Source organism: Ambystoma mexicanum, chromosome 4p (genome assembly GCF_040938575.1).
Source record: "Ambystoma mexicanum isolate Mex_15411 chromosome 4p, UKY_AmexF1_1, whole genome shotgun sequence".
NCBI lineage: Eukaryota > Metazoa > Chordata > Amphibia > Caudata > Ambystomatidae > Ambystoma > Ambystoma mexicanum.
The window spans coordinates 734987194-734999541 of record NC_090927.1 but is presented as its reverse complement, the minus strand read 5'-3'; the positions used below and the strand labels follow the sequence as shown (position 1 = coordinate 734999541).

At 46.2% G+C, this 12348-nt stretch overlaps 1 protein-coding gene across 2 annotated transcripts in view; it reads left to right on the top strand.

The window, feature by feature from the left end:
• The window catches only part of PHIP (pleckstrin homology domain interacting protein), a 2101228-nt gene that overhangs the window by 2010857 nt on the left and 78023 nt on the right, over positions 1 to 12348 (top strand). The gene's annotated exons all lie outside the window — the stretch shown is intronic.

Below are 12348 nucleotides of genomic sequence, written 5' to 3'. Positions count from 1 at the left end.
TCCAGCGTTTTATTCTTCTCCACATCCTGGTAAGGAAGAGGAGAGGCTCCATAGGCTTGATCCTAGGAGAGCGTTAAGCCTTTATATTTCACGCATGTCCCGGGTCAGAGTGGACGATCAACTCTTCATTGGTTACGCTGGAAAGCGTTTGGGAGAAGCTGTGACGAAACAGACTTTGTCTCGCTGGATTATTTTGGCTATCTCGGAGTGTTACCGCTTGGCAGGTAAGGACACACCGGTCGGTTTGCGGGCCCATTCTACCAGGGGTATGGCTGCTTCTACTGCCCTACAGAGGGGTGTTCCTATTCGTAACATCTGTGATGCAGCCACCTGGGCTTCAGTACATACTTTTGTACGCCACTGCTCCATCGATTCCATCCGTGGACAGGATCTGGCCTTTGGCAAGGTGGTCCTTTACTCCGCAATTTGATTGGGCATTCTAAATTTCTGTTTTCTAAATTCTTTTCCCACCTCCTTGCATTGGTACTGCTTTGGGAGTCTGTCATAGATATGGAATACGTCGGAGGACCCAATCCCCTCGAACAAGTTACTCTCTTACCTGGTAACGTTCTTTCGATGGGATGGTCCGACGACGTATTCCATATAGCTTCCTCCCTGCCTTCCCCGCTACAGAATTCTCTATGCGATTGCAGCTTACGTTTCCGCAAGGCTTTGTGTGTCAGACTGGCACCACACGTTCTGGGGAAAAAACTACAACTGAGGCTACGGGCGACGTGCGTCCTACTTATAACATCTGGTGACGTCGGCTGTCGGAGGAGGTCCTTGAGGGTGGCGTCATCGACGCAGGACGCAGATGCCGAAAGATTTTCCGAAGCAGCACAGCTGTGGCGATTACTGTCATAGATATGGAATACGTTGTCGGACCATCCCATCGAAAGAACTTGTTCTTCTAGCTTGATAGGTCATCCTCTTCCCGAAATAATGAACTTTTTTTGGTTTTTCGGCATTACGTTTTGTGCTTATCCGCGTGCCATCTACAGGTCATTTGCGGAAAGTGCTCATCGTGCTGTCTGTGCTGAATTGGTCTTGCATTATTTTATTTTTTTTGTAGAAAAGAATTGAATTTTGAGGAACTTATATCGCGCACCTGACAAACTAAATCGTATTTGTGCGCTGCTGTCTCAAGAAGCGATTCAGTTTGCCATGCCTCACTTTATGTATATTATTATTGATACCATCTCCTTATCTCCTCATCACTAGCGTAACAGTTGGGTCTTAAGGGCCCTATAAAATGTGGGGAGAGTTTTCATCTCGTGGATCTCTCGAGGTAATTTATTCCATAGTCTGGGGCCATAGACCCCAAATTTGCGGTCCCCTTTTCTGACCGCCGCAAAGTCAATGTCTTGCTTTTCATTGATTTCTTTTGCAATAAAATAGATACATGTTAATTTTACTAATTAATTGAACACCACATTTTTATTTACCTCTGAATAAAATTTTCACATGAATATCATATTTGTATGCTTACTAAGATTATTTGCAGTGTGTTTAGCAGCGACAATGGCCACCACTGCTCACAACACTTCAAATAATCAGTGTAAGGATGCAAATGTGATATTCATGTGAGAATTTAAATCGAACATAAATGAACATTTGGTGTTCAAATAATTAGTGAAATTAACATGTATCGCGTTTTACCTTTTTCGGTGGAAAATGAAAAGAAATCTCAGAATGGACATAGTATCAGATAAAGAGAACAGTGAGTTTGACCAAGCAACGAGGGTCTGGGACCCGCGCTGGGGATGTGCACCCCAAACAGTGACTGAGAAATACAAAGCTAACGTGCACAAGTGACACTCAGAGACCTTGGCAGGAGAGTAAACCAAGGTTGTGGGTGGAAGTGAAACCAGAGTAAAGGACAATGAGAATACATTTGTTGAATACCCCACTTGGTAGTAGAGTGGACCAAGAAAGGGTGTATTGGGAAAACACAATCAAGGGCCCTCCGCAGAGGCTGGAAGAGAAAGCTAGGCTATTCTTCGCCGCAGTACCCTGGGAGATAGTTCTGCTCACCAAGGGTCTGGAACCCTGGGGACGGCTTGGAAAAGGAGTCCAGGCCATGCTTACTTGTCGCAGGGCCTAGGAGGCAGATCTGCCAAACATACTTAAGGACATATCATGAGCATTGAAGAGACAGAAAAATCTTTGGATACATCTGGAAAGGCTATGTGGAAAGGGAATCAACCCCTTGAGTCTTGTGGAAAGTGTTTGCTCTTCTACACCTTTGTGGAACTTTGGTTTCGAACTACATAGCTGGGCTGCAGGACACCAGCCAAAAGATATTTTCTCCTGTCACATTATATTAGGTTTCTGAGACTGCCGCGCCCCATAATAAAAAGCGGCGGTGACTCAGGGTCTCCAAAAACAACTCAGAGAGTTACGGATTGAGCGCACAGCACCTGCACAATAATAAGTATGTGGTAAGATGTGCTGTGACTGGGCCTCAACCAACATCCTATGCAAGTATATTACACCGAATTGAGTTAGACCATCCTGAGGAAAGTGGGCAGAAAACATGCTGTCCCACTGAAACCATTCGACAAAGGTGGAGATGACTCTTGACTAAGTGTCACGACCTACATTTAACTTAATCCCCAGAGGCTAAGTTTACTAGACCTGTTGAGGGGGTTAAGTCTGGTATTCAGTTTAATTTCTCTAGTAATAGTTCTTTTAGCTTAACCTGTGAACCCAGACTATCTTCCAGTAAAGTATTATTGCCAAAGATAGGCCTCTGGGTCCCACTTGTAGTTTTAAGTTCAAAACAAAGTGTGGGAGTGAGGCTGATAAAAGGAGAAGTTATGTTGGGCACCTGGCCACGAGATAGCAATGTGCATTTTGTCAACACACACTGCTGGTTGTTACCTATCCACTTTTAGATAGGAGGCAAGCAGCGCTAACTAGGGAAAGTGGAGTATATGCAGGGTCGGAGAGTAACTCTTCCATGTCCTCCTTTTTTCTGCACCGTGTGTGTGTGTCTGGAATGAGATGCAAATCATCACCTCCTTCTAGAATGTTTGATTGCGAGGTTGCACACAACAAACTGAAAAGTGTGATGGCGGGGGTGACCGATACCCTGGGGCTCTCAGCCCCAGTTTGAATTAACAGACATCCTGGATGAGGGTTGCAGGAAGGAAACGCTACCGCCCTTCAATGTGGCAGAAGAAGCCCCCCATACTGAGAGAAGTCTGCAATCTGTCAGTTGACGGGGAGCTGGGCAGAAAACACTTGAAAAACTTGTGTATAGGCGCGTTATAAATGCCATATCATATCATTAGCCTGCTCCCTCCGACCTGCTTTTTCTGTCCATTCATGCCTCCCCATAGAGCTTGTTGGTACAGGCCACAACTGCCAATGTGTAAAGCCTTTCACATTCCCCTCTTTCCCCGGACAGGGAAAGTAAGTGACTGGATGCTTGGGGAAGAAGGTGTTTGCATCAGACAACCTCGTCCTTCGTTCTGTAAACACTTATTGCGCCATGGCGAAATTCTCTTTAGGCCTATGGTCCGTTGCTGTAAATGCAGCTAAGCATATCTCTGAAAGGTAGATTAGGAACGTCTTTCTGTCTATGGTGAAAGATGGCCTGGAAGCTTCCCACCAGATTATACAATCTGGGCTGGACACATCTGACACTGTGGGCAGGTCCCATGGCCACAAGTCCGGTGCTCAGGTGGCACTCGTGGATGGTAACATTGGGCTTTGCGCATGATCTGCAGGCTAAGCTTCTGTACGTGCCCTTTGATGGCCAAAACATGTTTGGAGCGAAGGCTGTTGATGCCCTCCAGAAATTTCAGGCATCAAAGGCCACTGCAAGGTCATTGCGCTTAACCGTGCTGCAGCCCTCTGCATTTTAGCGAGAGGCCGGGGTTTTCGTTCCTTAGGCTCCTGCGCCCTGCTGGGTTGAGGCCAGACCACCACATGACGACTACAGAGCAGGCTCTTCCAAATGGGTAGCGGTAGAGACCCAGGGAGGATTGCCTGCTGCCGCCGTCCCAAGTGGGCCTCAAGTGGCCAAACCTAAGTGAGGTTTTATGCCATGGTTCCTCTGTGGGAGGGAGACTGTGATGCTGGAAATGCCTTTTGGATGGACAGGGCCTCCTTGTCCTACCACTTCTCTGTGTGCGTTTTATGTATGTTTTCTGCCACCGAGGTCCAGCTTGGACATCTGGCAGTGCAGCTCTTCATATTTTCCTTTTGGTGAACAACACCCATGGGATATCCTCATGGCACCCATGGGTGGGGGTACACCCTTATACCCCTTATGTGTGGTTTTTGGGCACCTGTGCGTTGCCCACAGAGCAGCGTATGGGTTGGTGGCAGCGGCATGATGACTTGACAGTTACTCGGAGTGTCCTCCATTTTTGGGACACCCCAGGCCCTGTCATAGGAATAAATGGATTCCTGAAGAAAGGCAAGATGGCCATTGTAGCCTCTTGGCTTCTATTGCCTTTACACCTTGTTTCCCAAAGTCCTGGGAAGCCCTGACTCTGTCCTTTCCCCCTGAGTGGCTGTTGGGTGGAAATACCATATATGGCTTTGGGGCTGCCTACTGTCAGACTGACTGAAGCCTTCCCAGGGGCTCTGCATTGTGGGTGCACTTTTGGGGTGGGACCTGTATGAATGGAGTCTGAAGTGAACTCACATTCTTTATTGTGGGTGTCTGGTATTGGTTGCATAATACAATGCCTGAGACAGCCTGGACTGAAACTGTAGTGAATGCAGTGTAGTCTGCTGAAAGGCTGGGTGCTTACTCCAATCCATATTTTGTGTCTGGGTGGAATGAATAACCTGAGCGCCTGATTGGCTGCCTCCTTGCATTAATGCACTCTTGAATTATTGGCTGCCTGAGCCTAGCTCAGCCTGAGTGAATGGGGACCAATTGTATATAACAGGGGACCTAAACAAAGCACATACCAGTCGTTACTTACTGATTACCCCGAATGCACTCCTCTTGGTCCAAATAGAACTTGCATACCAAAGTTTAAAAACTCATCTGCAAGTATATCCTACACCAATTATACAATTATTTTTAATACAATCAATCACATGAATTTGTTCACACATGCTATTAAATACAATTCTACATTTTTCTCTAAAGCCAAAAACAAATTGAAATCCATAGGGTCTAAGTCACATTACATGTGTAGAATGTACATATGGTCAGATGAAAACAACAAACATTCATCTAGATATTCATCGCACAGTGATAACATGGAAAGTCCATTTTGATAAGTCTCAATAGTAAAACATTCCAATATGCCGATGCATTTCTGAATCACGATATTCTTTTTCAAGGCCATCAACCTTTACTACTTAACATTCATTACATCTGCAAGTCAAAAATGTAACTGCAAGTATGGTGTAAAGTCTCAACACTAAATACATTGGGAAATCCCAAATCTCACTATGTAGTGATGTCCCTAACTTTATTTGGGAGATGGTTAAGTAACAAAATATAGATAAGGTAGTTGGATATTACAACAGTTCGACCCGTGATACAGTGATTTGTAACTAAATGTATCAAATGTATTCAGACTTGGATAAAAACAATATTACAATATAAAGTGCATACATATTTAAAAACTATTCTAAAAAACAATAGTCTAGTGACACATTTCCTTTGCAATAGGAATCTGAGTGATCTATGAACTCAGTCAATTTTTAAACAGCATCACAGTACATATATTCCTTCTGCTGGTAACAATCTTTGTTTTGTTGGAATACATTTCTAGTTGTACATATTCTATAAATATAAACTCAACATGTTTCTGTTCTCTAGTTGGGTATTGACAGTTTTTAGTTGTCTAACTTGAGGAAGCTGTAAAACTATTTACCTGTTTGTTAGGAAGAATTCTCAGAAATGTGCTAATTCCCTCCACATTAGAGACCCCCAGCACCTTTGCTGTATTTTGAGGACTTGGTTTTTTTAACCTGGAGAGAGTGAGACCCTTTTTCCCACTCCCTCATGTATTTTAATGTGATTTTGAACTTGTGTTTCTTTTGGTTGTGGAGTCTGACAAACTCCATAGGCATCATCTTTTGCATTGTGTCACACAGCACTTTCAGTGCAGTGGCACAGGAAAGTCTTTCAGATTTCCCAAAGGTTTGAATACCTTCTCTGGGATCAACTACTGTTTCCTAGAGCAGTAAAGTGAAATTGACTTTACTTACATTTGTAACTTTCTAGACCCAGCACACACTATCTTATATTAGGGTAGTGGAGGGGTTACTTAGTATCCCCTTTGTCTAGCTTCTCATGTAACATATTTTTATTTTACCCTTTTCTCACTGAATGGCTGGTGGCAGTGGATTTGTTTAAACTACCGTGGTGTGCATTTACTTTGCCTTTTACAGGATTCACGAGTAAAGCCAACCTCTGCCTCCAGGATGTCTGGGGTAAGCGGGAAGTGAGGGAGGTGCCCGAAACTCCCTGTGCGTAGTCTACTAGGAGACCCAAATGCACTCTGTGGTGATTGGCCGGCTAACTGTCCGGCAAGGACAGCCAGCCTGCTGAGGGACTGACAGCTAGGCTTGAATTAATGGCAGAGAACTGAATAAAAGGCAAGGCTTTTGGCTTGGAAGGCAGAGTCGACCACTCGAAGAAAAACTTGAAGAGGACACCTGCTGCATCTCCTGGACCGTTGGTTTGCCCGGTGAAGCCCTGCTGCTGTGCTGAAACTCCAAATTTGTATCGACAGAGAAGCCCCTGCAAGGACGACTTCTCCCCTTGAGTTGATGGGACGAGTCAACTCCAAAATAAGCCACCTGGATGTCCATCTCAGAGCTGGTTGAATTTCCACAGAGTTGCTGCTGGAAACAGTATAGCCAGGGAGAGGAACGCCAGATTTTGTGTGTTGCTTTTAAGCTGGCCAAGAGCTCCAGGAAGATCCTCCAGACTTCCAGGAAGCAGGACTGACCGAGCCTGAGCACCCTCAACAGAGTGCAGGACTCCAGAAGCAAGGAAAGTCCATCTCGACAGCCAGGAACCGCAGTGTTGCTATTTGCGGTAGACGCGAGGAACTGAAACACTAAACAGCCGCTGATTTGAAGATTGCTGGTTGTGAGCGATGTTTCTAAATGCAACAGTGATATATATATATATATATATATATTAAATTCTTTTTCCTTTTACCTGTTTATATCTAGATTTTACAAGAGTCTTGCTTTTGTTTGCAAAGCTTCAAGTTATGCCAGTAAGACTTCAGAGGCCAATCCTTGGTAGTTAGTCAGCTTATTGCATTCTGCCAGAGCTGCTTGCAGTATCTTGGCTGTTGCTATCGTCCAAGATGTCCTGCCTCCGCCAATTAAACACGGCCACCACTGCTCTTCTTCCGGATCCGTGAACGGTCTCAATGTTTCTTGCAGGTATGCTTGCTGTGTTTTTGCCATTGCCTGGCAGCTGGTGAGCAGGTGTCTAACGTTTCAATTTGGTCTGGTCTTTTGCATAGTCTGCAATTGTTGTTTTCCGATTGGCCTCTGATTTGGAGAATCTCATTTGTGGCTAGTAGGTTCAGCCACGCTCTTAGAAAAAGTTGGCGAAGAGGTCTACTCAGGAATCTTCTCAGGAATTTAGCTGTTTCGTTGCTTTGAGCTGTCTCAAAAGTTTGTTTTCCGTCACCTTTTCCAAAGTTGCCATCCAGTTTAAGTCGGCCAATTTCTTTTTCATTTTCATTGGGTTATCGATTAGGTCTGCTTCTGTGCAAGCTATTCGGTCCAGTTGGAGCTTTATTTTTATTTTTGCTGCCCATTCCTCAAGCATTTTGCACTTTTATAGGTCGGTTTCTTCTTTGATTAGTTGGTATAGCGGGAGACATTGCGGGACAATGATTTTCCGGTAAAGCGCCATGCTGTTTGCTTCCACTGTAGCTTTGAGCGAAGTAAGTCCCAGTTCTCTCCTTATTCCGGCCATTGTTGTTGATTTAGGTAGGTTCAGAACTGTTTTCCAAAAGTAGCCCTCTATCCTTTGCCAGAAAGCATCTGGAATTTCAGGCATTGCCTCGGTGCCATATGTGAGTGCGGGAACTACTTTCACCTTGTAAAATTTAATGGTTGGAATCAACGAGAATCTTCCGTATTTTTTCTCCAAAATTTTTGCTTGCGTTGATAGTGATCTCACTTTCGCCCAGAGATGGGCTTGCATGCTGGTTTCTTGGTGTGAATTGTCCATAAGAACTCCCAAGAATTTGAATTTTTATATTGTCTCAATTGGGACCTTTTCCATCACCCATCTGAAGGTGTTTTGTTTCTTTGTTGTTTTCCCCAGGATTAGGATTTTTGTTTTTTCCTTGTTAACCTCCAAGTTTGAGCGCTTGATGTGGTCTGACAGGTTGTCTAGTTGTGTCTGCAATCCTATCTGCGTTAATTCCTTTAGTACAGTGTCATCAGCATATGTCAGACGTGGCATTGGCACGTTCCCTATTTTTGGGGGGAAGGCTCTCACCGTGGCACATGTGTCTTTAAAGTCTCCCGTGAAGGCCACGAACAGGGCTGGCGCCAAAGGGCAGCCCTGTTTGACCCCCCTCAGCGTTGGAATTTCGCTGTATAGAAAACCTTTTGTGTTTAACTTCACTCTCATGGAAGTGCTCGTGTGTAGCGCATTGATCGGTGCCAAGATGGTTTGCGGGCAGTTCCAGGAGTTCAGTTTCGTCCATAGGAGTTCTCTATCAACACGATCAAAGGCCTGGGTTAAGTTGATGAAGGCCACAAAGACTTTGCCTGAGGCCTCTAGGGCTTTGTTCTTGATTATGCTGAGGAGCATGATGTAGATTGTTGATGAGTTTTTTTTTTTTAAGCCTGTTTGGAACGGATCATTGCAGGGTGCCTCCGTCGCCCAGGTCTGAAATCTCTTTAAAAGCAGCATACTGAAAACTTTTCCAATTGTATCGAGAAGGGCGATGGGCCGGTAATTACGAGGATCGGACTGGTCTCCTTTTTTGTATATGGGTACCACGTTGGAGGATGTCCAAGACCTCGGTATAGCTTGTGATTTTTCGCACTGCTTGAATACCAAGCTGATGAAAGGAATCCATTGTTTTAGGTCGATATTAGTGACTCCATCTGGGCCGGGTGCTCGTGAATCTTTCAGTTTGCTGATTATTTCTCTGATGTCTTCTTGATCGGATACATCCACCCATGAACTTTCGTGTTGGCTTAGTTCTGGTCCATTAGGAACCCTTGGTTTTCTGAAAAGAGATTCGAAGTGTGTTGTCAATTTTTCTTCACTCACGCAGTTGGATGGTTCCTTGGTTTTATGTTCCGTTCTTACTTTTAGAAGTGACCAGAATTCTCTAGTGTTTTTCCCTGCTCCATTTTTTAATATCTCTTCTGAGTCTTTTTGATAGAAATTTATTCGATGATGTTTGATCCAGGCCTTGTATTTTTTGTCCTCTAGTGTGGCTTGGGCTACTAGTTCGGGTGAGTTAGACTTTTTTGCCTTACGTTTTAATTGTCTCAAGCTTACGTGTTTTGCCACGATGAATTTGTCCAATTGATGGCGCCCTGGTGCTGCCTTCCCGGTCCTAGTGTGGGGGAGAACTTTGTAGGGGCTCAGCAACGGTCGATGGTCAGTGACTGTTTGATCGTATTTGGGTGCCTTGGATTTGATTTTTGTAGTTTCTCAACAGATCTTCCACTCCTGCCGCAGTCAATTTTAGATGATTCCCCTGTGCGTTGGACTCTATTTCAGAGTTCATTTTTAGGTTGTGTTCCACTGTCGAACTCCATGATGCTCTTGGGAGATTGTGATCACTTGTTTCAGTGCGTATGACTTCGAATTCAGTTATTACTTCTAGCATCGCATCAGACACATAAATATAGTCAATTGTGCCTTTTAGTACGCCTCTCTCCCATGTTGGGAGAGTGCCAAGGGGTGGAAACGCTTAGTCTAAGTTGTGGAAACCTCTTGATGTCATCAGGTTATTCCACAGCTCTCCTCTTGATTCTGCTGCAGTTTTTGTTCTGTAGGCATTGTTATGGACTGAGTTTTTCTGTTTCAAGTTTAGGTCTCCACAGATGATGACGTGAGAGGTGTTCTTTTCACCAAATATGCTGTCGATTTCTGTTTCCAGTATGGTTAAAAACTTCTAATCAGAAATTGCTTGTGGATTCCAGTAAGTGTTAATGATTGCGATTTCTGTTGTTTTTTCCCCCCCCCCCAGAGTGTTTCTCATATAATGTCCATGACATTCTAATGGTTTGGTGGTGGCTTGAAAACGTGATATATTAATGTCCCCAGAACCCTAGCAATTGAAGTCACCTGTGGGTGTAGGTCCCGTTTTAAGGCGGGACTGGCTGAGGCCAAGCTGGTGGCGCAGGACCTCATGGAATCCACCGTGGCCCATATTGACTCCTATGGCTGTGCCATCTGTATCGCCATGGACTTGAGGATGACAAACTGGCTCCGGGAAACGAAATTCAACCCGGAAGTCCAGGAACACACATTAGATCTGCCGTTCAAGGGGGAGGGGTGGACCTCTTCCACTCCTCCACGGACAAAGAGCTGGACAAGAAGAAAAACATCTCACAAACGGCCAGGTCTTTATCCATCTTGACAAAGACCACACCCAAGTCGTACACCCAGTCACAGCAGTGCTCCGACAGGGGGCGTACTTACGGAGGGTTCCGCGGCTTCCAGGAACGGAGATCCAGGCAGCCTGACCACTTGCCGTCTCAGAACCGGCTCAAGCAACAAAGGGGGGGGGGGGGTGAGTAATGGCTTTTCCAGTCCCCCCTGCTCAGCGACAGCCTCATAGGGAAAGAAGGCACGACATGTCCCTCCGGGTCCACATGTCTCCAGTGGGGGGCAGGCTTGCTCTCTACGCACATTTCTGGCACCAGAACTTCTCAGACCCCTGGATACTCTCCGTAGTAATTACAGGGTACCGCCTACACATCCCAGCCTCTCCACCCTCCTCCCCTCCATTTCCTCAGGTTGGGACAGCAACTCTTGTGGCAGAGATCCGGTCGCTCGTAGAGAGCCAGGCAGTGGAGGAAGTCCCAGCTTCCCAGCGAGGCTTGGGCTTTTACTTCCGGATTTTCGCCATTCAGAAGAAGAACCAGGCGGGCCTGAGACTTGTGCTGGACCTTTCCACCCTCAACCTCTCCACCCTCAACCTCTCCTTACCCCTGCAAAAATTCAAGATGGTTACGTCAGCTTTTATAGCAGAGACATTTTGCAAGGGAGACTGGATGTGCTCCCTGGATCTGAAGGATGCATACTTACATGTCCCGATTTGGCAGCCCCATCGTTCTTTCCTTCGGTTCAGGATCATGGGCTATCATTTTCAATATAAGGTCCTTCCTTTTGGCCTCAACTCGGTCCCTGGGGTCTTTACCAGGCTCATGAATACAGTGGCTGCCCTCCTCAGAGCACAGGGCCTCTACATCTACCCATACCTCGACGACTGGCTCATCAGGGCTACATCTCCGGAAGCGGTTCACCACTCTTCCCATGCCCTTATGAACACGCTGCACGATCTGGGTTTCTCGCTCAATCTCAAGAAGTCGCAGCTGCAGCCCATGCAGACTGATATTCTTGGGCCTCATCTGAGACACATGCTCCGAGAAGGTATTTCCGTCGGAGGACAAGATCTCGACCATCAAGAGGGCCTCCACCCATTTCCTCAGCAGAGAGGTCACCTCAGCTTGGTAGTACCATCATCTCCTGGGTCTCTTGGCGGTGGTCCTATTAGTCGTTCCACATACGAGACTGAAGAGGAGGATTCAGCTGCACTTCGCAGCCTCATGGAATCGGGAGCGGGGCTCTCAATCAGGGATGATCAAAGTTCCTTCAGCTCTCCACCCGGACCTAACATGGTGGTCCAGGGACTGCAACCTACGGAGGGGTTAAGCCTTTCCGGCCGCCCACCCCGCAGGCCACCATCACCACAGACTCCTCGCTCAAGGGCTGGGGAGCCATCCTCGATGATCTCTCGGTCCATGACACCTGGACTCGACAGGAGCAGGAATACCACATCAATTGGTTAGAGCTGAATGCCATCTGGCTAGCGCTCGGAGCATTCCTACCACTTCACATAGGCAAGGTTGTCCTCATCCAGGCAGACAACTTGACCAGCATGTACTACATCAACAAGCAGGGAGGTACAAGATCCCCTCCTCTGTGCAAACTGACAATCAGCATGTGGGAGTGGGCCCTGGAAAACGACATCTACCTCACGGCAGTTCACCTCCCGGGGGAAGCCAACCTGGAGGCGGAAAGGCTCACCAGGTTGGGAGCTGACAATTACGAGTGGCAGCTAAACAACCTCGTCATTCAGGAGATCTTTAACAGGTGGGGTCATCCCCAGATGGATTTCTTTGCATCCTGGCACA